The 17,873-nt window shown below is 52.9% G+C and overlaps 1 pseudogene; it reads right to left on the bottom strand.

Annotated features, from left to right (window-relative positions):
• Positions 1-10,435: 10,435 nt before the first annotated feature.
• Positions 10,436-11,532, bottom strand: LOC148218271 (28S ribosomal RNA; annotated as a pseudogene).
• Between the last annotated feature and the right edge of the window lie 6,341 nt (positions 11,533-17,873).

The raw sequence follows: 17,873 nt of genomic DNA, 5'->3' as shown, positions 1-17,873 counted from the left end.
ATCAAGCAAGTCCTGACAAACCATGGCTCTGCCTTGATTTCCATCTGGTCTGGTTAGGAAGATTTTCAACTCCAGATATGAGAAATACTTCAAAGACATTCTTATAAATATCAATTCCTATTTTTAGGGGGTATTTTATTGCTGTTCTCTTTGGAGCAGAGATGATTGCAGCATTCTGTGATTGACGTTGTCCAGGGTCTCTCTTTAGGAGGTCTGGTAAAGAGAAATTTCTATTTTTTTTTTTTTTAAGCAATCTAAAACTCATAACGTTCCACACTGCAGACACACTCCTCAGGTGTGTGCCAACCCAAGGTGCCACCAGAAACATTGCAGAGCTTCCCTGGGCCAGCTGTGAGGGTGGATCATCATCCCAACCTGCCCTGGGCCACTGCCAGGGGCTGTGGCCATGGACACTGCACTGACCCCACTGCTGAGTTTGGTTGCCACGGCAACTGGGAAAAGTTCAAATTTCCTTGGAAACACTGGGGAGCACTGGGACATACTGGAGAACACTGGGAACGCTGTGGGAGACATTGGGAGATACTTGAGCGATACTGGGGAGGACTGGGTGTCACGATCCGCTGTTAATGCAGACAGGAGTAGTGATGGTTTGTTTTTATCTCAGGGGCGCAAAAGACAACAGCAGGGGACAAGTCAGTTTGTTCAAAGCAGAAATGCACTTTTATTGAGTGCCAACAACTCAGTTTTGCGATCGAGGGAGAGTTAAAGGAAACAAAGTAAGGCGAGAGAGAGAGAAAGAGGGGAATAGGGAATAGCTACTGACAGACGAGACCGATGTCCTTGTGGTCTGGCCCAATAGACTCCGGTGTACTCGTGGTTCCAGCCAATAGACTCGTCTTCTGTGGGGAGATCTCAAAGGCTTCTCCAGAGGATCACTTTCTTATAGTCCTTTTCCAAAGCGAGTGGCATCTGGTCAAGAGGTGGGGAGATTTATGGGCCATTGTGAGGTGCTCAAGACAGAACATGCAGTGGTGCTCCGAGAAGCAGCTGTAGGTGCAGTACCTGTTTAAAGGCACTGTACCATGGGCAGCACAGCAAGCACAGAGCACCAGCAAACAGTCCCTTGGCCAGCATCCACCTCGGCCAGGCCAGAACTCCTGTCCAGAAGCGGGTGGGGGTCCTTGGGACAGCCTCTATCCTCATGACGATCATGAAGCAAATGAGGGAAACTCTGGACCAACTCTTGCAAGAGCCTTTGCTCCCCATTTTTCTATTCTGTCACAATGGTCTCCAGTGCTCTATGAGGCCACAACTTGAAAAATGAAACAATGGACATTTGCTTCTGTGAAAATTGATAAAAGATTCGTATTAATCACAAAAGCATTGGGGTTTGTATAAAACAGAATACTAAGCTCTGAAGTGAAGCATTGACACTAGATAAAGGAAATTATATGATTAAATAATTCTGTTTAAAATCACCTTGTTATGTTATATTATGTTGCATTGTGTTACATTACATTATATTATGCTATGTTTTTCAAATAAGTTGTATCGGCTACCAGCTTGCGAAATCGGACTTCCCAAAAAGCCCTTCCTGCCTTTGTCTAATCAATACTGACTATCCCAAAAACCAGACTCCCAGAACTTCCCTGGTGGTCACCTACAAGGACCGGATGGCAATCTGTGACTGATTATCACCCAAAGGCTTTGTGAATTTGTGAACAACGAGAACCCACAGTATAAGAAGAGGCTGCAAACCAAGGTTCGGTGGAGCGTGGAGTGGGCGGTGACCCCTCACGTTCCCCAGCGAGCTGCTTGCTCTTTCTATATCAAATAAAGCAATCTAAAATCTTGCTGAATATCAAGACTTTTGTCTCTCATTTATAACACTTCCATGCGATTCCACGGTGTCACAATGGTCTCCTGGCTTCCATGGGTTTACAATTGACACTTGGTTCCCCAAGATTCCACAGCGTCACTGTGCTCTCCTGTGATTCATGAGGCTGTGCTGTGTCAAAATGGACATTTGCTTCCTTCAAGGCTGGAGATGTCCCAGTGGCACTGGGTTTCCATCAGGCCACTCTTTGTCACAATGGAGCTTTGGTTCCATGAGATTCCACTGTGCTGCAATGTTCTCCAGGGTGCCATGAGGCTGTTCATTGTCGCAGTGGAGCCTTGCTTGCACGAGCCTTGGCACAGTCCCAGGCCCTGCCATGTCACAATGGATACTTACTTCCATGAGATTCCATTGTGCCACAGTGCTCTCCCAGATCTCACGAGGCCTTGTTCTGCCACCGTGGAGTTTTGTTTCTACTAGGCCTGGCAATATTTCCATGGCCCTTGTGTTCCATGTGGCCCCTCTCTGTCAGAATTGACCCTTGGTTCCGTTGCGTCACAACGCTCCCTAGGTTTCCATGACCTGCCCTGTGTCTCAATGGACGCTTGATTCCACAAGAGCTGGCAGTGTCCCAATGGCACCTGTCTCCTATTCAGTCCCACTTTGTCAAAATAAAGCCTTGGTTCCATGAGATTCCACTATGTTACACTGTTCCCCTTATTTTCCTGAGCATCTGATGTGTTCACAATTGACCCTTGTTTCCTTGAGATTTGATTGCATCACAGTGGTCTCCCTGGTTTCATAAAGCCCACATTTGTCACAACAGTTCCAGGATATTCAGTTGCAACACAATGGTCTCCACCACTCTATCAGGCTGCACTGTGAAACTGTGGACACTTGGTTCCATGAGATTCCATTGGGTAACCATGTTCTTCTTTGCTGCATTAGGCCTGGCTCTGTCACAATGGATGCTTGCTTGCATGAGCCTTGGAAATGTCCCATTGGCACCTGGGTTCCATTAAGTCCCGCTCTCTTGAGAATCTACCAGTTCTTCCAGGATATTCCATTGCCTCACAATGGTCTCCATGGTTCCCTGATGCCCTGCTGTCTCACAATGCAGTCTTGGTTTCTTGAGATTCCCTTGTGTCAAAGTGGTCTCCTGTGTTCCATTCGGCCCAGTTGTGTCACAATGGACACTTGGTTCCATGAGCAGTGGCAGTGTCCCAGTGGCACCTGTGTTCCATGACACCCTGCTGTGTTACACCTGACAGTTTGTTCCATGAGAATCCATGGAGTCCCAAGGGTCACTTGGGTTCCATGAGGCCTCTCTATTTTGACAATTGACACTTGCCTCCATCAGATTCCATTGTCCCACAATGTTGTCCTGGGTTCCAAGAGGCCCCATTTTTTGTGACTTGATCTGTCACAACAGACCCTTGGTTTCATGAGGTTCATTGGTGTCACCATGGTCTCCTTGGTCCCAGGAGCCATCACAATGTCACAACAGAACCTTGGTTCCATGAGGTTCCTGCAGCAGGACTTCCCCTATGGCCCAGCAGAGCTCATCTGTTCTGTCCATCAGCTGGGCCATCACTCAGGGCATCTTCCTCCTCTCAGGAATTGCTGAGATAACCCAGGCCCGACATCTGTCCTGTCCTGAGTTCTCTCTGGTGCCAGAGGGGTGGAATTCCCAGCTGGCCATGAACATCTGGCCTTGAGAGCAGCCTGAAGGGAGATGAGCCTTGAACTTCTGAGTGACACACACTTCACTTTACAAACTATAAAAGCTACACAACATTTTCACCAAGCAGAAATCTTCTGCATAGTCCCTGCAAACGGGTAGGACTTCTCCCCCAAGTCTGGATGCATCTTTGTGGCTCCTTTTGTGGAAGCTGAGTGAAAGGGCTCCATGTGTACTCCCTCATCAATTCGGTGCTAAGTTCCATTGACTCCTGATCTCTGCTATTTCTTCACTAGCTGTAATATAGGAAACTTCATTGTGCACTGTGTTTGTATCTATCTGTACTTCTTTTATTTATCCTATGCAGTAAGTAGTCCATTTAAAGTCTCTTGTCTGTTAATCTTGAGTCCATCCAGTAAATAATTCATTTTATAAAAGACCTAATTTGCCGTTCTACAGAACTTGAGAACAAGAGCAATTTGGAGTGCAGGTCACCTGAAAGAGAGCTACCGTCAGAAACCTGAGTATAAGGCAGGACTTGTCTAAGCTTTCACTCTATTTGTAACATATTTAATTTAAAATAAAAAGAGAAAAGCATTTTTTGCCGGTTTATTATTTTCCTGTTTATACACTGTATTCAGCAATCTCCTGTTGATATTGATCCTGAGGACCTCCTAATGCAGTCTGAACAGATATGAAAATCAAGACCCTTTATGGGTGACAATCAATCACACTCTGTCCCTACCCCCACCCCACCATTTGCCCCATCCAACCCCTGGCACTCAGAGCAGCCTTGTGCAAATCTGAGCTCCCTCCCCTCCAGGCTGTGCCTGCAGCTTTCAGCTCCTTGGCACCAACTCCCACCTGCTTTCCTTGGAGAAGGAGCTGCCTGAGACACAGAGGGATGTTCATTTATTGTCAGCAAACAAAACCAAAGGCAGGCACAGCTCCATAAAAACCACAAATCTAGCCCAAGGAGTGCTGGGGAATGGAGCCACATCCAGGGGTGTCCCCAGGGCTCAGGATTGGGGCCAGGGCAGTGAAATCTCTTTCTTGCAGATCTGGACGAGGGCATGGAGGGCACCCTGAGTCAGTGTCCAGGTGAGGCCAAGCTGGGTGGGAGTGTGGCTGTGCTGCAGGGCAGGAAGCTCTGCAGAGGGATCTGGACAGGCTGGAGCCATGGGCCCAGGACAATTGGATGAGGTTCAGCAAGGCCAAGGGCTGGCTCCTGCCCTGGGCTCACAACCACCCCAAATCCCTGCCTGTGCCCTTTCCTGATTCCCACTGCCTCATCAGGTTTCTGTGCTTCGGGGGTCAGGAACTGGTAAGACTTGAGAGGCTGGGAAAGGTTTCTCTTCATTGCTAACATTAAAATGTAAACATCATAAAATTTAATAAACATTGAAACTCTTCCCGCAACAATATGAGACATCCCAGCAGCATCTGACAGGTTCACCATCCATAGGGAATTTCTCTACAAAATTGATTTTAGGGACAGATAATGCTGTGATAGATATAAACACAATCAAGGTGTGGTATCAGGATGCTCTGCCTGGAGGGGGGTAAAAAAGCTTGAAAAAATGTTCTATTTGCAAAACTTTCAAGGTTGATGGAGCAAGGGAGTTCATGTTATGTTTTGTGTTGAAGAAATTCTGAAACCAGTCTGAGTTATTTAAACTCCTCCTGTCCTTGCTGGGATGAGGAGCCCCTCAGCCTTCCCTGGTCCAGGCTGGACAAGCCCAGCTCCCTCAGCCTCTCCTCACAGCCAAAGGGCTCCAGCCCCACCTTGGAGGCCCTTCCCTCACCCTGCTCCAGCTGCCAGACATCTTTCCTGCCCTGGGCAACCCAAACCAGGCCCCAGTGACCTGGATAATCCACGGCCTTGATGTCCTGGTCACACAGCCCTGTCCCCGTGTCCCCGTGTCAGGCTCTGGGGTTGATTTGTGGAACATCCTTGGGGGAGGCTGTGGCTCCAGGTGGAGCAGGGGGATCCCGGGGGACAGGGGACCCTGCTGGGCATGAACAGCATTGGACTTGTCTGGGGAAACTGTGAGGGGGGGCTGGGGCAGAGTGACCAACCCAGTGACCTCACACAGCCCTGCTGGGATGTCACACAGCCCCTGCTGTGATGTCACAGCCTGCCCTGTGATGTCACACCTCTGTCCTGTGATGTCACAGTCTGCTCTGTGCTGTCAGGCCTCTGTCCTGTGATGTAACAGTCAGCTTTATGATGTCACACAGCCAGCATATGATGTCATAGCTGCTCAATGACCTCTCATAACCCACTCTGTGATGTCACAGCCCACTCTGTGACCTCATGTTACCAGATGATAAACTGCCTACCCCAGCTGAGCTAACACAATGTTTGTTCTCCAAAACCACTGGCCTCTGGAACCTGCACAGTGCCCGTTGTGTGAGACGGAGAACTGGAAGTTCCCCAGCCTCAGTGTCCTGCCAGCTCAGCCAGGCTGAACTGGAACATTGGGGTCCACGACCACCAGAGACAACCAGAGAGACCCCCAGGACAGAAGAAGCCATGGGTAAAGAGGAGGGGAAATATATTCATGATTTTGGGGAAATGATTATCATATACTTGTTTAGTCTAGGACAATCAATGAATATGTTTGCAGAGTACAGAATATAAACAGAAATTTCCTGTACTCAGCATGCACGGCTTTGGGAGGAGCTGTCCCCCTGTGTATCCAGTCAAATAAAGAATGCTGCTTTTTAATGCTGCGTTGGTGTTAAGGAGTTTTTAATTTGAACAAATTGTTGGTAACACTCTCACTCCCAAGGAAAGCTCTGTCTCCTGCTGTTCACAAACAGAGAAGGGCTGGTGGGAGATGTGGTGGTTGGAGGCTGCCTGGGGTACAGTGACCATGAAAGAATCCAGTTTTCAATATTCTGTGAAACAAGGAGGGGCATCAATCAAACTTCTACACTGGAATTATGGAGGACACACTTTGGTCTATTCAGGATACAGTTTTGGAGAGGACCAAATCACGTACTGATATTTTAAGGGGAACAACCCTTAAGATCAGAGGGGTCCAGGAAGGATGGACACACTTCAGGAAAGTAATTTAGAAGGAGCAGGAGCAGCCTGTTGCAACAACACATCATCAGTAGGGTAAAACTAACCTGTCTCACGAAGGTCTAAATCCAGCTCACGTTCCCTACCAGTGGGTGAACAATCCAAGGCCTGGTGAATTCTGCTTCACAATGATTGGGAGAGCCGACATGGAAGGATGTTTGCCTAGTGAGAAAAGTGCACAATGGGGAGGGGACGGCTGTGGCAGGCCACGTTTCACCGCCCCCAGGGAACCCATCCAGCAAGCGTGGGAGAAGCTGCCACCGACCATGCCACGGGCCAGCGGCTTTTGCCCACCCCGCAGGGATCGGCTTCCCTCCGGAAAAGCCGGGGGACAGCAAACAGTGACCAAAAAACCCCAAACAAATAAAAAGCACAGGGTGCGTCACACAACCCGTGTTAGCCACGGGGGTCACGGGCCAGGGCTGGGGGCGAGGCCCGCGCCTCTCACTCCCCCCACCCCCTCCACCGACATCTCTCGCTCTCCAGCCTCACCCACGACATTCCCGGGGGCTCTCTGCCGGGTTCCGGCCACCGCCACCGCCGCCAACCCTGAACAATTCCACCCGCTAAGCGGGTCCCCGGCTTAGGGCCGAGGAAGGGGGACGACTTCAACAACACACGGCGGGGACGCGGTGCCGCCACCCCGGCCCGCAAACTTCATCGGGCGACTCCCGTCACCGAGCCCCTCAGGCAAGCGGGCGAGGCCGAGGCGAGGCCACACGCCCCACTGCACGTCCCCGCGGCCCTTCCGACACGGACACTCCGGCAAACAGGTCGGGAGAGGGAAAGGAGGCACAGCCACCTCGGCCGAGCGAGCCATGCTCGGGGCTCTCTGGGAAGGGGCCGGGGAAAGCCTCGGTGGGCTCAACACAACCCTGGCCACAGTCCAGCCCCGGCTGCCGGCCACCACACCAGACTGAGAGCCGAAAACGCCGCCCCCGGCGAGCGGGCGGGCCCCGGCTTGAGGCCCGGCAGAAAAGGGACGAGGCGCCGCCACCTCGCCCGCCGCCATCCCCGGAGGAGCGAGCCGGCGCCCGCCCCCCTTCACGAAGGCGGCAGCAGCCGGGCCCGAGCGGGACACGCTCGCGGCTTCTCTCTGTCCCCGCCTCGCCTCGCCTCGGCCGGGGAGCGGCTCTCGCATCACCTCTCAGCTCGCCTGTCCCAGGAAGCTGGGTGGGACGGGAACCCGGACAAAGCCACGCCACTCTTCCCCTCGTGGGCTGCACTTTCCTTGTGCCGGTGACCGCCCGCGTGGCACAGCTGGAGGCAGCCACAAACAGCGAGCCCCTGGTGAACATGAGAGCCCGGTGGGGACAACAGGTCTACCCAGCCCTGCCCAAATTTGCTCAAGTCCCTTCGGAGTGGGGTACACCTGTCCGCCCCAGGACGCCGCCGGCTCCGGAGCCCGGTAGATGAGGCATCCTCGTAACATCCCGGAGCCGGGGGAACCCCAAGCCCCGTAACGCCCTGGAGCCGGATGCCTCTAGCAGCCCTGTCCCAGCTGGTGAACCCGATTTCAATATAAAGAAATATTTTCAACTTTTTTTTTTAAATTTCAATTTTATTTTTTATTTTATTTTATTTTCCTTTTCCTTTTATTTTCCTTTTATTTTCCTGTTATTTTCCTTTCATTTTCCTTTTCATATTTTTTGATTCAATGGCTCTTCTATTTGCTTCGAACAAAAATCTTTTCCAGAAAATAAAATTCTAGCCAAATCTTATTTGTGTTCCCTTTGTTCCATGACCACTCCCAGCCTAGCTTTCGGGCAGCCTGTGCCCTGTTCTCGCCCTGCTGACACACTGACACACCCAAACACTGTCTCCACAACCCCCCCCTTTCCCCGTCCCCCAGAGACCCTACCTGCAGAGCCCCCCCACAAAACAGAACCTCACGGGCCGCAGCACAACCAGGGGAAGCACGTACGTGCAGCGAAACTCGGCCCAAAGCCGCCGCTCCCTGGCACAACTCGCCCTGCCCCTTCCCGCCCCACAGAGGAGGCTGCAGCGGGGCGACCGGCAGCTCCGCAGAGCTCTTGGGGCCTCGGCGTGGGTTTGGGGGGCCGTGAGGGCTCGCTGTCGAGGCGCCCGGGGCCGGCATGAAGCCGCCAGCACTCGGTCTGCATTCACACAGAGAAAGAGACACACACAGTGACTCACACACCCACTCCACACACTCGCACTCTGACGCCACCCCCTCAGACCGACACACAGACACAGACACACACAGACACACAGATACACAGACACACCGCCACACAGACACACACACAGACACCCCCCCACACCCTCTCTCATGCCCTCTCCCTGTCCCCTGTTCCATCTTCTTCTGGCCGCCCATTAACGCTGAGGATGACCCCGCCCCCCACCATCAGCCTCCCTGGCGCCATCTTCAGACTTTTCCCGCCCCCGCCCAGGGTCCCACCGGGCAGTTCACGGAGCGGCAGCGGCAGCAGCAGGGAGGTGAGGGGGCTGATGCCGAGACCAGCAGGCTGAGAGCCTGGTGCAGAAGCAGGGCTGGCGGCAGACTGCAGGTGGTGGCGGGATGATTGGCCCAGTCTGTCCCTTTTTGAAGAAGCCTTCTGTTCAGCTTTCTCTGAGCCTTTTGGTTTGCTGACGTTCCTTCCTGCTCAGCCCCTGCACCCGTCAAGCCTGTGGCAGGGCGGCAGCTCGGCGGGCAGGTGAGGGAGTGAGTGATGCAGAAATGAAGCCCGGAGCAGGGCTGGTGTGCATTCGGGCACGGGGAGGGGGCGTGGCAACACTGGCGGCTCCTCTCGGGGAGCACTTGGGGAAGCGGGGTGCCGGCACCATGTCGGCAGAGCGGACAGGGGCTGCGGCTGGGGCTGGGGCTGTGGCTGAGCCCGGCGGAGCTCGCCAGTGGCCGCTGGGGTGTGGAGCCGGCAGGGACACCGGCGCAGGCTGGGACCGAAAGTCGCCCGCCTTCACGTACCGGCTTTCAGGGGGGAAGAACACGCGTGAGCAGGGGTGCCTGCGCGGCTGCGAGTGCAGGCCGGCCGCCGAAGGCGTGCTTGCAGCTCTGCAGAGGGCAACGAGGCCCCGCGTCCGATGGAAGGGACACGGCGCCATCGCTCGGCGGCCAGGTGGCAAAGCCGGACGATGGTTACAGGTCTACCCCGCAGTTGGCTGCCAGAGACTGAGACCGTGTAGCCGTGGAATGGGGTTTTAACCCTTTAAGTGCGGCGGAAATAAGATGCACAGCTACATGGTCATCTTTCATGATAGCAAGGAAAGAGACAAGTTTATTCAGAAACACACTTGGTTTTATAGCATGACTCGCAATTCCAAGAGTAGAGAAAAGGTGATTGGTTCAGAGAGAAGACACCCTATTCCCAGGGCCTATCTTTGTTATTAATTCCTTTTTATTTTGACCAAATTATCATCCTGGGAGAAATTCTCCCTAGCCTTGAGCTGGACCAGCTTATTGGCTGGGAACTGAGCTAAAAAGCTCCAGTCTGGAATATTATTCAGGCTCTAATTTTCTTACTTTCTCAATATGTGTCCCACAAGACCGGGGGAGGGTAACAGGTCTGCGCGGCTATAGACCACCAGAGACTAATGCAGGCGGAGGGCAACTGGTCTACCCAGTAACGGTCTGCCAGGGATCCGGCAGGGTCTCTCTCTCACACGCCCTCCCCGAGAGGGTACGTGGGCGGCACAAGGCCCTTGCTCGGTGCCCGGGCCCCAGACTCTGTGTATCGGGCCTGCGACCCGAGCGAAGGAGGGCACGAAGGCAGGCCGTGCAACCAGGGCCCCTTGTCGGCCCCGGCCCTCCAAGAGAGGCCTTGGAGGAGGAAGGAGGAGGCACCGCACCCGAGCACTGGAGTGGCAGGTCGGCCAGCTGAGCGACAAAAGTTTGTGTCAAGGGCTGATTCTCAATAGATGGCAGCGAGTGAGCTGCTCGGCTACGTACGAAACCCTGACCCAGAATCAGGTTGTCTACGAATGATTTAGCGCCGGGTGCCCCATGATCATGCAGTACGCGATGGGGGAGAGGCGGCACCGCATCCGTCCGCCCCTCTGGCTCCCAACCACGAGCGGCGCTCCTCACCGGGCCCGCCCGCAGACGGGCAGGCGGCCGGCTATCGCGAGCCCACCGAGGCGCCGGCGGCGCTGCGGTATCGCTACGTCTACGCGGGATTCTGACTTAGAGGCGTTCAGTCATAAGCCCGCAGATGGTAGCCTCGCGCCAGTGGCTCCTCAGCCAAGCGCACGCACCAGGGGTCTGAACCTGCGGTTCCTCTCGTACTGAGCAGGATTACTATTGCAACAACACATCATCAGTAGGGTAGAACTAACCTGTCTCACGACGGTCTAAACCCAGCTCACATTCCCTATTAGTGGGTGAACAATCCAACGCTTGGTGAATTCTGCTTCACAATGATAGGAAGAGCCGACATTGAAGGATCAAAAAGCGATGTCGCTATGAACACTTGGCCACCAAAAGCCAGTTATCCCTGTGGTAACTTTTCTGACACTTCCTGCTTGAAACCCAAAAAGCCAGAAGGATCCTGAGGCCCCGCTTTCACGGTCTGTATTCGTACTGAAAATCAAGATCAAGCGAGCTTTTGCCCTTCTGCTCCACGGGAGGTTTCCGTCCTCCCTGAGCTCGCCTTAGGACACCTGTGTTACGCTTTGACAGGTGTACCGCCCCAGTCAAACTCCCCACCTGCCGCTGTCCCCAGAGCGGGTCGCGGCCGGCGTGCGCCGGCCGCTTGGCGCCAGAAGCGAGAGCCCCCCTCGGGGCTTGCCCCCCCCCCGCCTCACTGGGTAAGTGAAAAAACGATCAGAGTAGTGGTATTTCACCGACGGCCGGGACGCCGACGGGCGGGTCGCCCCGCGCCGCCGAGCACGCGCCCGGCCTCGCACTTATTCTACACCTCTCATGTCTCTTCACAGCGCCAGACTAGAGTCAAGCTCAACAGGGTCTTCTTTCCCCGCTGATTCCACCAAGCCCGTTCTCTTGGCTGTGGTTTCGCTGGATAGTAGGTAGGGACAGTGGGAATCTCGTTCATCCATTCATGCGCGTCACTAATTAGATGACAAGGCATTTGGCTATATAATAAACATATAAAGAATTATATGTTCCTCTTCCGGGTTAAGTAAAGGTGGCCCGTCCACCTATAGTCAAATCAGAATTTGGGGCCCAAAAGCTGTTATGGGGCCAGACGTGGTTATGAAGGATGAACCCCTCCCACCCAAAGCAATTCTCACTGTCCAGCGCAACCAACAGGAGGGGAGGGGTCAACAACTTTATTAGGTAAAACAGAAACAATTGAACGAGCTTTGCTCCCAAAGATGTGAACAATATCAACAGAGGAGGAGAGCGCTCTGAGTGCCAAGGCTTTTGCAGTCTTCCCTAGCCTCGATTTAGAGAGACCGAGAGTCTGTAGCACGTCAGAGTTCTTTGAGTACCACTTTCCCCGCACCCCAATGGGAAAGCCTATAAATTTGACATCTGCGGCGTTAGTAAGGTCTTGAATTTGCGGCAGAAGGTGTTGATATTTAGTCATTTTTTCCTCAGCTGCTCTCTTTAGAGAGCGCTTGTCATGTTCATAACGTACAGTCACATCCACCACCAATGCCTTGCTGTCCTTAACAAAGATTAAATCAGGTTTAAATAATTCATTGCTATCATCCCGTATCTGCGGTTCCTGGAATACGGTCCACCCTCCTTTTTTAGCTTCGGCACTAAGGGTGTCACAGATGGAGTTGTGCTGCTTGATCCTGGCGTCCTGGGTGATCGGGCAAGTTCCAATGATATGGGCAGCTGACTCGTATTCTGCTTTACAGTGCCTGCAAGATCGTGCATAACTTTCTTTCCTACCCCTGGCCAGGAATTCTCGTGTGGGGTAGACATTCGCCCTTAGTTGCAGACCGGTGATCAGTTTACGATGAGGTATGCCTCTGTAGTTCCTTCGCCAGTTGTTACTGATGGTGTCTTCCTCAAAGATCTCAATTCCATGGCCCTGTGATGCTAGCTTTTTCCATTTCTTAAATTCAGTTTTTCTCCAATTAGATGGTTTTGGGTAATGAATTTTTGGAGCAGGGACCTCCCATTCTGATAAGTCCTTATTTCCCATGACAATGGTCATCATTGTACTACGCTCCCAAATTGACAGCATGGCTTCTTTCGCACCTCCAGCTCTGATCCATAGCTTCTCATATAGTGTCTCCAGGTTTTCTCCCTTCAAAAAGTTTCTTAGGGCCTTGTCAGATGTTTGGGCCAATCGATGTAGACGTCTTGCTTGTACACTTGGGATCAGCGCCGCCAATTTGATGATGCCTAGTCCACCATCTCTGCAACTTGAATATAGGATGGCATCGCATGTGCACGGTGGGAGATGTAACCAATCCTTGACTGCATTCCGAATACTCGAGTCAAGGGACTCAGGGGCCCAGCTTTGGTCTCGGTTGGCCAGATCCATCAGTCTTGGGATGGTATAAGACTGAAGTATATCAATCTTTTGTAGGGGTTTGAGTGGTGCCTCCCCAGTTCGATGGAGCCATCCTTCCATTTTCCTTGACAACCCAGAGTCTGCAAAGCCAGTCCAGGGATCGACCTGTACAACAAGATATTTTTCAGAGCTTCCTGGATTGATCATGTTCAGCAGGGAACCTTTGATGAGCCAAGTTGGACAATCATTGATGGTATACGAGTCCTTAGTTGGCCTGATGTAGAATCCATAACATTTCTTCCCCTGAGTTTGGAGTCCCGTTAGATTGCAGAAGGTCTCCAGGATTTTGATGTTCTCACACATACTGTCCCAGGAATTACTGAGTAGTACTAGGTCATCGGCGAAGGCCATTGCTGTAACTCTTAGTTTGCCTCGCTGGAACCCTTTACCTTCTTTCTCCAACTTGCACAGCAGGGGGTCAAGAGCCAGATTGAACAGCAGAGGAGACATGGGGTCACCTTGCTTTACACCTGAGAGGATGTTGATACTCTCGGTCTGTTCGTTCTTCATAGTGATATACATGGTTGTGTTTTTATACATGTCTTTAATGAGATGGATAATATGGGGATCGACTCCCCTTTGCTCAAGACCCGTGATGATATGCTGGCGGGAGACGGTACCGAAAGCCTTTGCAATGTCCACAAACACAACTCCTAGGTCACAGTGCTCCCGTTTTGCATGCTTAAGCACAAGTTGTAACAGCTTGAGATTTTCTGAACATCCCGCCACCCTTATGAACCCCTTTTGTCTGGGGTTAATGGGACACACTTTGGCCAGTCTTGCTGTTATGATTCTGGAGAACAACCTCAGCACCGTAGATGAAATGGTGATGGGCCTCCAGTTGTTGATTTCACCCAGCTTGGCAGCATCGCTGGATTTTGGGATTAGGACTGTCTGGCAGCCCCTCAGCGTTTCGGGGATCATTCCAGATATAAGCCAGAGGTTGAAGATCTCCATCAACATAGAAAACTTTGGGTCTTTTTTAAGCAGATGACCCAAAGTAATCTTATCTGGCCCGGGAGCAGATCTCTTACTCATTTCCTTGATGTTTTTCTCAATCTCTTTCCGGGTGATCAGAGCTTGAAAGGCAGTGTTATCAGCTTTCCCATGAGGTGGGAAAGAGTCAAGACTCCTGAACCCTACCGTTGTTTCCCATCTGGATCTGAACGCTGCATGGACTGTGTTAGATGGTATCTGGCATTGCAAATCTTCCACATCATCCAGGATGACTCTTGCAAGTCTTCCCCTCTGTAAGTGGAACATTTTTTGGAATCTTAGATATTTCCCTCTTTTGATAGCTATCTTGTGCATCCAGTTAGTTGACTTGGATGCTTTCTGTCTTCAGGCTTTCTTCGACTTTGCTTTTTGGGAAGATTTTCCATCATGACAATTACTCTCTGGACCCTCAAGGACCTCCTTATAGCACTAATTCACCGCCTTTTGTGGGTCTTTTCCCTTTAGAACCTTCTTGAAGGCTCTTCGATAGTTGAGTAACTCATGCGCCGCCAATTTCTCTCTGATGGCATCGTGATAATGGAGCTTCAATTCATTTCCCCTCGGCAGTTCCATCTCCTGGGGGGCCTTTTTTTGCACTTCCGTCCTAGAATTCACCTTATGCATTTCCATCCTAGAATTCACCTCATGCACTTCTGTCCTTTCACCTCTTGTGAGTGCTTGGAAGGGGCCTTTATCAAAAGGCGCTTTTTATCCCTTATTTGTTTAGTTGTTTTTGTTGGCAATCGCTCCACAATTCTTAGGTTTACATTCTTGCACCCAGCGTACTCTGTTATCAACTGTCTTAGTAGCGCTTCCTCACTCTCTGACCACACCTTGTTGTGGGCCCCTCTCTGTAATGTTTCCTTTGGATGGGAGGCCGCAATTCGCTCTTTATTTCTCTCAGAGGGATGCATCAATCTCTTATGTTGTCCCAAGCCAATCTTGGACTTAAAATTTCTCTGGCATACCTCACACGTCCAGTCACCTGTTGGAACCACACACACCATCCCTTTGCATCGTGGGATATGACATTGTATGCTGCAGCAACTGAGATTTTGTTTACCGCACTTCGGACATTGGAAAATCATCTTTTTCTGTCCGTGATTTCTCAGCAGATACTCGACTAATCCTGACATCCTGGTGAAATGGATGTCGCAACCAGGACAAGCCAGGTCTTTATCCTTAACGGACAGAACAGGTGTTTTTAGTAATGGCTTGCCCTTATTGGTTTTTTGAAGAGCAATGGGTGTACTAGGCTCTTCACTCGCTCTCACTCTGCACTCAGAGTTAAGTTCCTGAGCCAACCCAATGGGCAAGGTCTAATACAGCTCAGGAAAATCAGCCAATCCCACCTGACCAATATCTAGATGGAGTCTACCTGTGTCGGAATAGGTGGAGTTCATAAACTCCAAACTCACCAGATCGAATCCTTCATCATTGTGTATGGCAGGGGGAACAGATGGAATGTTGGCTTTTTGGACCCACAGATCTGAAGGGTCTGTCTGAGTAGCTATTGACATGTACTGCAAAGCCAGTAGTTGGACCATTGTCAAGACTGGTAAAAACTAGTAACTGTCAAGATCAAGTGAGGGTGGTCGAAGTTAGCAGGTGGCCCTCTCCCACACTGCCGACTGTGTCCAACTGTAGCCCGTGGACAAGGCTCTGGGCAGCAGCTCAGAAGCTGTGCCAATTGCTTTCTGGTTTCAGCAAGGTTGTGAAGCTACCGCTGGGTGACGAGTCCAATCAGTAGGGAGAAGCTGATACGGCACCCTCACTGACACTGGGGCGGAAGTCAACTTAGTCACCCTATATGGGTGTCCAGCGGGACCACTAGGAGGTGTGACTTCCGCAGCAAAGCCCAGTTGGTAACCTGACTCTCTAAAGCTTCTTTTTCGAACACATATAGGTTATATATGTTCCCTTTCCGGGTTAAGTGACGGTGGCCTGTCCACCGTGGTCGAAATCCGGTCATTTCAGCCAAGTCCTGGGCAACTGACGGTAACATGCTCACACCGCGCGGGCACACAGTGTGCGGAAGTGAGAGACCCAACGAGAGTCCGGCCTCTCTCGGACTCGGGTACGACCGGGCCCCCAGTGACGTGGCCACTGTGGGACATGACTGCATGGCCCCTTCAAGTCAACTCGTGATGAAGCCGAGCGCACGGATGGGGTCGGGTACAGATCTTTGTACTCCCACCAGTGGTGGCAGTACCAGTGTGGGTACCCGGCGCGCCCACATGGTCGGAACAAACGGACATACACCGCGAATGCAATCACAGGTACACATGCCCTGTCGCAAAGCTGCCTGGGTTGACGTACGTTCCACTCACAACGCAGAGGCCAACTCAGGCCGGCCCTGGCAGGCGGCGGCGCACACTGAAATTTGGGGGGTCCCTGGTGGCTCACGGCAGCACTACCCCCCGAGTGCTGCCATGCTTGATCCAGCTATGCCACCCCGCGGTACTTGGACGGGACATGGCAGACTTGGGTTGCATGACCCCTGTCCCAGGGTCAGCAGTGCCCAAGATTTGGAGGTACAACCGAGGGGAGTGGGGCTTCCCCTCGGAGGATCGTCAACTTCAGGTTGTTACGGGTTCCCGGCTGGCAACATATCCAAAACCAACCTGCTGCCAGCACATTTGTCCAACTCACTGGCCCGTGGACGAGGCCTTTGGGAAGAGGGCACTCTCACGGAGATGAGTGAGCCTCGACCATCAGGTTTGTTTCTGCGGATTGCGAGACTGCAAGTGGGGCATGACTCCCACAGGCAGGGAGGGGCAGCACGGTACCCCTCACTCGCCCTGGGGCAGAAGTCAACTTGGCCACCCTTCATGGGTGTCCGGCGGGACCACGGGGAGGTGTGACTTCTGCAGCTGAGCCCAGGTTGTAACTATACTCTCAGGAGCCGCCTCAAGAGAGTCATAGTTACTCCCACCGTTTACCCGCGCTTCATTGAATTTCTTCACTTTGACATTCAGAGCACTGGGCAGAAATCACATCGCGTCAACACCTGCCTCGGGCCTTCGCGATGCTTTGTTTTAATTAAACAGTTGGATTACCCTGGTCCGCACCAGTTGTAAGCCGGCTGCTAGGCGCCGGCCAAGGCGGGGCGCCGGCCCGGGGAGCCCCCCCGGGGACCCTCCCCTGCGCGAACCGCGTCGACCCCCGCCGGTGGGAACCGACGGGGGGCGGTGGCGTGCAGCGATGACGGCGGCCGCCGCTGGGGCGAAGGCCGCGGCAAGGCGGAGGGCGAGCGGAGGAGGAGGCGAGCAGCGCCCGCCGCAGCTGGGGCGATCCACAGGAAGGGCACTGACACGCGTCCAGAGTCGCCGCTGCGCGCGCCCAGCCCCATTTCGCACCCCAGCCCGACCGACCCAGCCCTTAGAGCCAATCCTTATCCCGAAGTTACGGATCCAGCTTGCCGACTTCCTTTACCTACATTGTTCCAACATGCCAGAGGCTGTCCACCTTGGAGACCTGCTGCGGATATGGGTACGGCCCGGCGCGAGACTTACACCCTCTTCCCTGGATTTTCACGGGCCAGCAAGAGCTCACCAAACGCCGCCGGAACCACGATGCTTTCCAAGGCGCGGGCCCCTCTCTCGGGACGAACCCATTCCAGGGCGCCCATCCCTTCACAAAGAAAAGAGAACTCTCCCCGGGGCTCCCGCCGGCTTCCCCGGGATCGGTTGCGTCACCACACTGGGCGCCTCACGGCGCCCGTCTCCGCCACTCCGGATTCGGGGATCTGAACCCAACTCCCTTTCTATTGGCTGAGGGCAACGGAGGCCATTGCGCGCCCTTTTGGAACGGCGCTCGCCTATCGCTTAGGAC

The sequence above is a fragment of the Sturnus vulgaris genome, unplaced genomic scaffold (assembly GCF_052056855.1).
Source record: "Sturnus vulgaris isolate bStuVul1 unplaced genomic scaffold, bStuVul1.hap1 Scaffold_192, whole genome shotgun sequence".
NCBI lineage: Eukaryota > Metazoa > Chordata > Aves > Passeriformes > Sturnidae > Sturnus > Sturnus vulgaris.
The sequence above is the reverse complement of the archived record's forward strand: the minus strand, read 5'-3'. Positions and strand labels throughout refer to the sequence as shown.